The sequence below is a fragment of the Oncorhynchus keta genome, chromosome 24, assembly GCF_023373465.1.
Source record: "Oncorhynchus keta strain PuntledgeMale-10-30-2019 chromosome 24, Oket_V2, whole genome shotgun sequence".
Taxonomy (NCBI): domain Eukaryota; kingdom Metazoa; phylum Chordata; class Actinopteri; order Salmoniformes; family Salmonidae; genus Oncorhynchus; species Oncorhynchus keta.
This window is the reverse complement of record NC_068444.1, coordinates 30,307,498-30,318,139: the sequence shown is the minus strand read 5'-3', so window position 1 is coordinate 30,318,139 and position 10,642 is coordinate 30,307,498. Positions and strand designations below refer to the sequence as shown.

At 43.3% G+C, this 10,642-nt stretch overlaps 1 pseudogene; it reads left to right on the top strand.

Annotated features, from left to right (window-relative positions):
• Positions 1 to 85: 85 nt before the first annotated feature.
• Positions 86 to 3,828, top strand: LOC118357723 (zinc finger CCCH domain-containing protein 7B-like; annotated as a pseudogene).
• The last annotated feature ends 6,814 nt before the right edge of the window (positions 3,829 to 10,642 follow it).

Sequence of the window (10,642 nt, the reverse complement as noted above, 5' to 3'; positions counted from 1 at the left end):
TTGTTCTTTATCCCTCCCAGTTGATCTATCCATCGCCCAGTGTATCCCCGCCCCTCTGGCCACACTCATCCCTGTCAGCGATGAGCCCAGTGGCCACGCCCTGTGCTGACCTATCAGATAGCCCCAGTACAGGCCTGCCCCGCATGCCCTACTCTGTCCCCGTGTCGGAGCACATGGAGGAGTGCAGCTTGATCCCCGACGATCTGGACAGCCTGCTGGGGGATGACTGCATCTCCAAGAGGAGGTACAGACATTCGTCAGTAGAATATAGGAACAATTTAAAGGGAAGTATTTCCGGGAGTTGCATGACAGCAGTGGTGTAAAGTACTTAAGTAAAAAATACTTTGAAGTACTACATAAGTTGTTTTTTTTACATACTTTATTCCTAAAGAAAATAATGTACTTTTTACTCCATACATTTTCCCTAACACCCAAAAGTATTTGTTACATTTTGACAGGAAAATGCTCCAATTCACCCCTTTTCAAGAAAACATTCCTGGTCATCCCTACTGCCTCTGATCTGGCGCACTCACTAAACACAAATGCTTATTTTGTAAATTAATGTTGAAGTATGCCCCTGGCTATCCGTAAATAAATAAAAAACACAAGAAAATATGCCGTCTAGTTGGCATAATATAAGGAATTAGAAATGAACTTTTACTTTTAACACTTAAGTGTATTTTAAACCAGATACTTTTAGACTTTTACTCAAGTAGTATTTTAATGAGTGACTTTTACTTGAATCATTTTCTATTATGGTATCTACTTTTACTCAAGTATGACATTTGCATACTTTTTCCACTACTGCCTGACGGGTTGCACATTTTAGTAGTTGAACGTCCACCACTGAAGTACCTTACATGGAGCACAGAGCTATGCATTTCTGGTCTAGAAGGAGATCTAGAATAATATGTCTCTCTCCCTCAGTCACAGAGCCCAGTCCAAGGCGCTATCCCCACCAACCTCCCCAACACAGCTGTGGGCCTGCACCCTCCATTCTCCTCCAGCCCCCTCACCCCAGCTACCCCCTGCCTTCTTCAGCTTCACTGTCAGCCAGATGTCCGCTCTGGAGACCTACCCCTCGCTGGGCCAGAGGGACCAGACCTCCAAACAGGTGCTGGATGCCCTGGGGGCCTTTTCCCAGGAGGCTGGGGACACAGAGGGCAAAGGAGGGGCTGGAATTGGAGGGCTGGACTCCCTCTCTGAGTACATCTTGCCTGGTGAGTGGATGAGACATATGAACAAGGTGTATGGATCCGGGTGTGTGCTTTGGTGATGTCAATTATATTGAAAACAGCAAAGCCATTGTAGCAGGCTTTTTTTGTTGTTGCCACTATCCAGTCTTATTTTGCAACCATACAGTTTAAACCTGCATCAGCTGTTACTTAAACCTTCCCGGAACTGCCCAGTGACCCTGAACAGTCCTCGGGGAATGTGTTAGTTGTTGTTGAAGCTAGTTTGTGTCAGCAGCACTGCTGTATGGCCACATGGTGTCTGGTATCCCTGTGTCCTTGTGTTGCAGTTCTGTTCTTCAGGGGGAAGAATTTCTCACAGTATCATCTCTAGGATCTACAAACACAGCTCCCCTCACACAGTAAGACAGCGGCATAACACCTGAACACTCCGATGGATACTCTCATCTTCTTTCTCCTGTCTTCTGAGTTTATCACAACATGGATGTCTCTATACTTGATACTATACTTTATACTCTATACTATGTGTGTTTTTTTAATTCCCAGATTGCATTTATTCTATTGTTGTTGTTTATGCTTTTGTGATATTCCTTATTCTGATAAGTTCCCCTACTCTTCTCTCTGCAAGTTTGTGGGATATAGACTACCAGTACCAGGAGGTCACCGCTGTAAGAGGGACCTGCTTCTGTCTCGCTTCAAGAACAAAGAAGACCCCACCCCACCGAAATAACTTCCTGGGGGCCTTTGTGTTTTGCAAAGGTACGCACAGTACTGGCCTCAAAAGTTTTAGAACACCTACTCATTGCAGGTTTTTCTTTATTTTTACTATTTTCTACATTGTAGAATAATAGTGAAGACATCAAAACTATGAAATAACACACATGGAATCATGTAGTAACCAAAAAAAGTGTTAAACAAATCAAAATATATTTTCTATAGCCACCCTTTCTATAGCCATCCTTTGCCTTGATGACAGTTTTGCACACTCTTGGCATTCTCTCAACCAGCTTCACCTGGAATGCTTTCCCAACAGTCTTGAAGGAGTTCCCACATGCTGAGCACTTGTTGGCTGCTTCACTCTGCCGTCCAACTCATTAAAAACCATCTCAATTGGTTTGTGTTGAGGTCGGGTGATTGTGGAGGCCAGGTCATCTGATGCAGCACTCCATCACTCTCCTTCTTGGTCAAATAGCCCTTACACAGCCTGGAGGTGTGTTTTGGGTCATTGTTCTGTTGAAAAACAAATGATAGTCCCACTAAACGCAAACCAGATGGGATGGCGTATCGCTGCAGAATGCTGTGGTAGCCATGCTGGTGAAGTGTGCTTTGAATTCTAAATAAATGAGAGACAGTGTCACCAGCACATGCATGTTCTCTTACTCAAATAAGCACAGAAGTGCTGGCAGTAGTTTTAATGTTGCTTAAACAGAATTTTTCATCAGTGATAATAAATATTATGTACTCTCTATCTCATACCTATTTCCTGCTCCTCCTCTGTCTCCCTGAAGAGGTCCAGGAGCGCCAGGAATGCCAGTATGGGGAGAACTGCACGTTTGCCTACTGCCAGGAGGATTTATACCTGTGGACCCAGGAGAGGAAGGGGGCTCTGAGAAGGGAGCTGCTGTTTGACCCGCTGAGCAGCACCGAGAGACGGGCACTCAGCGTCACACTCCTGCTGCAGCAGCACATGGGCATGTTCATGTTCCTCTGTGCGGTAGGGTGTGATGCACATAGACCTCCACATGGTGAACTTTGCAGTATTCTGTATATACACACACCCTCCGTTTCGCTCTCTCTCCCTCTGCAAGAATGTTTTGACAGTAAGCCTCCCATCATCAGCAAGTGCAGCAAAGAGAACTTGGCTGTCTGCTCAAACCTCACTGCCCGGCATCCCTTTGATAAGTGAGTCTCCTAGACCTTTCTGTACTTTTCCGTCATCCTCTCTCTGTCCTTCATTGTATCAGATCCAAATAAGCACTTTGTCTTGGTATAATGGATTCTAAATCCAATTTCCCTCAGACAATATTCAAGTCAGCTATTTGCACCCTGTCCCCTTCTGCCCTCTCCTTCTCTCTCCTCATCCATCTCTTCCCCCTCTATCTCATCCCTGTTTTCTCAGGTGCTTAGTGAATGTGGTGTGTTCTGCCAACGTGCGCCACAGTAAGGTGCGCCCGCTGCACCCCCTCTGCGAGTTTGACATGTGTCGCCACGAGGTGCGTTACAGCTGCCAGCGCGAGGACAGCTGCTCCTTTGCCCACTCCGTCATAGAACTCAAGTGCTAGGTGCTGCAGCAGGACACCGGTACAGAAGTACTCATGTGTTTGCAAGCATGGCTGCACACACAGACACACTCTATCAAGGATTCCAGCAAAATAACCACAGTTCACGCTATCATCTGTTACTTTGTGTTTCTTTATTAACTTCCCTCTCTCTCCCAGGTATCACCCATGAGATGGTACAGAAGTCCAAGAGGCTCTGGTACAGGCTAGAGCAAAATGCTCAGAAACAGAAGGTGAGCATGAGATGGGCACGATGCCCTTGTCTCCTAATACAATACACCATTTGCGTTATTGTTTTAAGGGCCTGATTTACAAGATCTCTCTCACTCATGCTCTCAGCCTGTGCACGTCACACACCAGAGCTGTGGTGGGGGGAATAGGGGGAGTGGGAGACAACCTCAGGGGTGGAGGGGATGGCAGGGGGTTAAACCTGAAGATGAAGTTTGTCTGTGGCCAGATGGATGGACATGTACACGAACCAGACAAGGCCCTCAAGTACTGCACGACAGGTGAGAGACTATATCAAACTGACATCTGCACTCATGGTAAGTGCTGAAGTTCTTGTGTCAATATGAGGCTGCAGGGGCTACCATCTGTTTCATGACCAGGCCTGAACTGATAATTAATAGGATAAAAGGAATGTTAAAGAAATAGGCCTATTAAAGGATTAACTCTATAGAAATGCAAAATACCTTGTTCTGAATGGTCAATTTCACTAACTTTATGATTGTAGTCCATAGTCATGTTCTTTTCTTTCTCTTTCTCCCACCCATCTCTCATCTCTCTTCCTCATCTCTGTCTTCCCCTTTCCCCCTTTCTCCAGATGGACTAAGGAGCGTTTGGTATTGCTGGTGAAGTCTTTGGAGAAGAAGAAGTGGGTTGTTGTGCGGCCTCTTCCCTTCTCCCATGCATACCCACAGCAGTTCTCTATCCCTCCATCACTCACTCTTTTCACCCTTCCCCTCTCTCATACACAGTCACACCCACCTAAGTATGAACTGAGTCACCCCTCTCTACTAATTTTCTCCATCCCTCCCTCCCCTCGGGGTCTGTTTTAATCTCTCCAATCAGGCAGTCATTTCCAGCAGACCTCTCACATGCTGAATACAGCTGATGTTGTTTACAGCTCTCCTCCTCTCGTCTTTACACCTATAGGCAGCTTGGCCTTTGTTCCACGGTAGGTTAGCTATTTGTCGTGCTACTAAAGGGTTTCTGTAAAGAAGGGCCAGTATGTCAGCATCCGTTTCAATTGTGTTTTGACATCCGATTATAAGGATTGTCGAATAAAATCACAGGAAAGTATACAATCAGGACAGACAGTGCAATAATAAAGCAGTCTGCCTAGATGTGTGTCCATGTGATGAAGCAGAAGAAGTGCCACTGACATCGGGAACTGTTCCTTCGCCCACATTCTGGAAGAAAGGGACGTCTGGACGTACATGAAGAACAACAGCTGTAAGATTCTGTGTTTCTGTTGCTTTTCCTTTTTTTGCGTGTGTCATGGCCAAACAAATCATGTATTTACAGTGTATTTGTTTGCAACGCTAATCCCTGTCCCCTCCCGTCCACAGTGAGGGACATGCAGCAGATGTTTGACATGTGGCTCAGGCTGACCAGTCAGAATAGACTCACTGATGCAAGCCTTATGGCCTCGCCTCTGGAGGAGAAATGGGTTTCCCTGACGACAGATTCCACGGAGTCATTGGTGAGTGGCTTAAGTCATAGGGGCGGTGGGGTACTAAGGTAACATGGAACTGTTTTAAGATGGTCATTAGCTATTTAATTTGTAATTTTACAACCCCTTTAGGGATCCCCCAAAAATAAAAATACAGGATTTGATAAAATATAGAATTTGGCCTTTTCTACTATAGCCCATGGAAACACATTGAGTAACAGGTTCATAAATGGCAAAAAAGACACTTCAAAACCTTATGATTTATTTTTTGACTATGCTATATCTAGGAGATATGAGAAAGCTCAGGAAATATTTACGTTTTTCTGGACACATTTGATCCCTTATTTTTGTTGGCACAACTACCTTCTTTCTTCCATTCCTTTTTGTATGGGTTACCTTCAGACGACACTTGTGAGAGTCTCCCCTTTCCATAGAGTGGAATAATAGTTTGTAGGCCAAACCGTTCGGACGCTACATAGGTTTTTGTGAGATTCCTCATGGTCTGACAAACACGGCTACAGCTCGGCCATCTTCTGCAGATGCAGAAGGCCGACATAGGCAGTAGATTGAGACGCAGCCCGTACAAAAAACCTGATAGCTCTAGCTTGAACTAATGGATTTTGATGGGGATTTTTTATGTTACTTAGATTTGATTCACGGCTGTGTCAGTAGACTCCTTAAGGATTAAAAACAAGTGGTATATTTTTTTTTATACTAGCCTTTTCTGATGTTGGATGTGGAGAAACTCATTTTGTGAGTGTCAGTCTGGGCAGAAGGAGGAGATGTGTGAGTGTTGTCAGGCTGAGGCTGAGCCGCTCCCTGGAGCTGTGGATAAGTGACCCTGATCCCACTACACCAGAGACCAGCTACAGTACCTACCGCCTGTGACGAGAGTCTGAATGCGAACACACACACCCCTTACAGTACGACAAATTGCTGATGCAACAGGCACCGCCTTGTGCGATGCACACACAGAAAGTAATGTATAAGAAAATGCGCGTCCATAATCTGAGGGGTTTGACTAAGGTTTGGCTGTTATTAACTTCAATCTGAGCCTCATTGCATTTCTAGCACGCTGCAGATGTCACTGTACTGGACGTGTCTGCCCTTCCCCTATATTACAGCCCTCAAAGTCGCCCCTTTACAAATACGGAGTGGCTGCATGGCTGAGTTCTCTTGACGCCTCTTCCCGATCGATAAACCAAACAAATTAGGCTTCAAAATATATACATTTTTGAAATGTTATTTCAAATCGCTGTGGGTTTTTTAATTCAGCTGTTCAGAAATATGACGCAGAGAAATGCGCAGAACGTGTTTAGGTTGTTTAGCTCTGGGGAAGAGGTGTCTAAGGGGTGAAACTGGGCGGTCACTCATCCTTACAAATAAGCCCCTATATATGTTGCTAGGGACAAACGCCTTCAACCAAATCCTTCCCTCCTTTCCTTGTAGGAACGTAGAAAGGTGGAGAGTGAAATAGGACAGAAATTGTGAGTACGCCATTTTCTTTGTCCATGGTAGTTAGTGCTTCACTCTATTTGTCTGCAATATTGGTAGAGGACTATGAATATAAAGCCAGTCAATGCCATAATGAGAAAGCCATCAAATGATATATGGTTGTGGAATGTATTCGGAATACTCAAGACAAATCTTATATAACATTTAAAATGAACCCCTACCCCACCTATCCTCCCCTTTATTGATATAAATTGCATAGCAGTCTTTTGGTTACATAAGCAAGTCAGGCAGCCCAACCTGTGGTCAGCACTGACATGTACATGCATTCACAGACATATGCACTGAGCAGGCTCAGAATGGAACACCGTGTTTCATAATATGGCATTGACATTGGAGGACTATAGGGGTCAAAGTGACTGTAGCAGTTCAGCTTCAGTTCTCACAGACTCTTCACTCGGACCCACTCAAACATACTGTGCCGTATGCTTAGAGTCTAGAGTTTTTGTGGACCACATGGACAAGTCCTGGTTTGTCTTGGTCAGTAGGGCTGGCACAATTACAGCATAATCCTGAAACAGACGAACCATTGTTGCTATTATTTTTCACAACCGTTTTGTTTTTATTTACGAACGACTGACTGAAGACGGGACAGTCGGTTATTCGTGCGGTTGAATCGGTTTCTGCGGTAACACGGACTCTTCACAACGTGATGAATCTTTGTTGCTCCTTGCTGAAACAACTTGCAGTCAGGAGGAGAGGAGAAAATGTGCCTCTTAAAATCCCCCCAAAAAGACCAATAACCATCATCCAAAATTCAATGACTGTCACAGCCCTCCTGGTCAGGTGGCGTGGCTTCATTTGGCATGTGGACCACCAGTTTAACTAGGATAACGTGAAGTTACCTTTGCCACATTAGCCCTCAAATGTAAACCTACGCTGATTAATCAAGGGAAAACTGATTGTCTGGGATGAGGTGTCAGAGTTCATGAAAAGATGATAAGCACAATATCAATGAAGACATAAAAAGTAAATGAAAAGTAAGGTAGGACTACCCATAATTTACACTTAAAGGTACGTTTTTAGCCTAGTCTTAAATTTAGATGTGTGTATATACATGCATACTGTGACGGCCCTGAATTTTATGAACCGTCTCAGTGCTTCTCCTTCCAATAGGGCGCTTCCCCTTCAATTGCCAATTAAATAGGGCTTTTCCTTCCAATAGGGTGCTTTCCCTTTAATTCCTAATTAAATAGCCAGCATCAGCTGCGCAAAGTGGGGTTGTGATGGAGACGTGAATGAGGATGTTTTCAGCCCCCAGTTCCGAAGCTTCTCTATTCCATTTGTTTTGTTGCATTTAAATGTGTGTTTTGTAGCCTAATAGAGTTTACCCAGGATCGGATCCACTCTTTGCGTCCGTGGACTTACACCTCTGTTCTTCGTGGCCTTTCTCAGCTGGAGATCTGTTGGCGGATTGGATTGTCTGACTGACCGACTACAACCTTTTTTGTATACGGTACTTCATTTATTTTGATGTATACTGTGATTTATGTTGTTAGTTGTAGTTGAGGACTTAGTAAGAGTTGATACGCTTTATAGTTGTGTGGTAAAATAATTGTTATTGATTGTATGATTAATACTGGGTTTACGCTACACTTGAGTGAACGGACAAACATTGCGTGACAAAGGTCACTTGGGTTCCCTGAACTCCTTTACCGGGCTGGACTCTTTTTAGACCCGAGGCACAGGACATTTTTGGAGGAACCAGAACTCATTGTGTTATATTATTGTATGTGTGTGTAATCATTTATGTTGGTAATACAACCCATGCAAAATAATACAGTTGTTTTTGAAGTTCTTTCCAATGTTTTAAGGGTTTATGAAAAGTTTATTTCCATTCTGACTTTTGCATAAGTCCTTTGTATTGGTGTAGACTTGACGGACCAGATGGGATTCATTCCCTCCCAAACCAAAAGGAGAAACCAATGTTTTCTCTATTAGGCACAACCTACCTGGCACCCCTATAAATAATAACCAAGTCAAAACCAATACAATACATACATACTTGTGCTGCGGTAATATAAAAGTAAACTTTTTTTTACTAAAATAAATGCATTTTCTGAACACCTCACAAGTACATATTAAATCTTCATCCCCCACATCAGGCATTAAAGCCATTTTATTATTGTCCATTTTTGTCTGAAATGGACACCACTTATCTTCAACCCCGTCACAGACAATATGGAATAAGATTATAAAAGATGCTTGTTATAAGATCAACATGTACAGTGCCTTGCGAAAGTATTCGGTCCCCTTGAACTTTGTGACCTTTTGCCACATTTCAGGCTTCAAACATAAAGCTATAAAACTGTTTTTTTTTGTGAAGAATCAACCACAAGTGGGACACAATCATTAAGTGGAACGACATGTATTGGATATTTCAAACTTTAACAAATCAAAAACTGAAATTGGGCGTGCAAAATTATTCAGCCCCCTTAAGTTAATACTTTGTAGCGCCACCTTTTGCTGCGATTACAGCTGTAAGTCGCTTGGGGTATGTCTCTATCAGTTTTGCACATCGAGACTGAATTTTTTTCCCATTCCTCCTTGCAAAACAGCTCGAGCTCAGTGAGGTTGGATGGAGAGCATTTGTGAACAGCGGTTTTCAGTTCTTTCCACAGATTCTCGATTGGATTCAGGTCTGGACTTTGACTTGGCCATTCTAACACCTGGATATGTTTATTTTTGAACCAGTCCATTGTAGATTTTGCTTTATGTTTGGGATCATTGTCTTGTTGGAAGACAAATCTCCGTCCCAGTCTCAGGTCTTTTGCAGACTCCATCAGGTTTTCTTCCAGAATGGTCCTGTATTTGGCTCCATCCATCTTCCCATCAATTTTAACCATCTTCCCTGTCCCTGCTGAAGAAAAGCAGGCCCAAACCATGATGCTGCCACCACCATGTTTGACAGTGGGGATGGTGTGTTCAGGGTGATGAGCTGTGTTGCTTTTACGCCAAACATAACGTTTTGCATTGTTGCCAAAAAGTTCAATTTTGGTTTCATCTGACCAGAGCACCTTCTTCCACATGTTTGGTGTGTCTCCCAGGTGGCTTGTGGCAAACTTTAAACGACACTTTTTATGGATATCTTTAAGAAATGGCTTTCTTCTTGCCACTCTTCCATAAAGGCCAGATTTGTGCAATATACGACTGATTGTTGTCCTATGGACAGAGTCTCCCACCTCAGCTGTAGATCTCTGCAGTTCATCCAGAGTGATCATGGGCCTCTTGGCTGCATCTCTGATCATTCTTCTCCTTGTATGAGCTGAAAGTTTAGAGGGACGGCCAGGCCTTGGTAGATTTGCAGTGGTCTGATACTCCTTCCATTTCAATATTATCGCTTGCACAGTGCTCCTTGTGATGTTTAAAGCTTGGGAAATCTTTGTGTATCCAAATCCGGCTTTAAACTTCTTCACAACAGTATCTCGGACCTGCCTGGTGTGTTCCTTGTTCTTCATGATGCTCTCTGCGCTTTTAACGGACCTCTGAGACTATCACAGTGCAGGTGCATTTATACAGAGACTTGATTACACACAGGTGGATTGTATTTATCATCATTAGTCATTTAGGTCAACATTGGATCATTCAGAGATCCTCACTGAGTTTGCTGTACTGAAAGTAAAGGGGCTGAATAATTTTGCACGCCCAATTTTTCCGTTTTTGATTTGTTAAAGTTTGAAATATCCAATAAATGTCGTTCCATTTCATGATTGTGTCCCACTTGTTGTTGATTCTTCACAAAAAATACAGTTTTATATCTTTGTTTGAAGCCTGAAATGTGGCAAAAGGTCGCAAAGTTCAAGGGGGCCGAATACTTTCGGAAGGCACTGTACCTAATGCTCATGTGTCCCCCAAACCAATTAAATTATTATAAATATAAAATGTATGTAAAATCTTAGAATTTTTCTCTATTAAACCCTGAAATAGACAATGTCAGCAGGTCATCATTTAAATTTTAAAAATGCTTTCAATTCAGAGTTTTG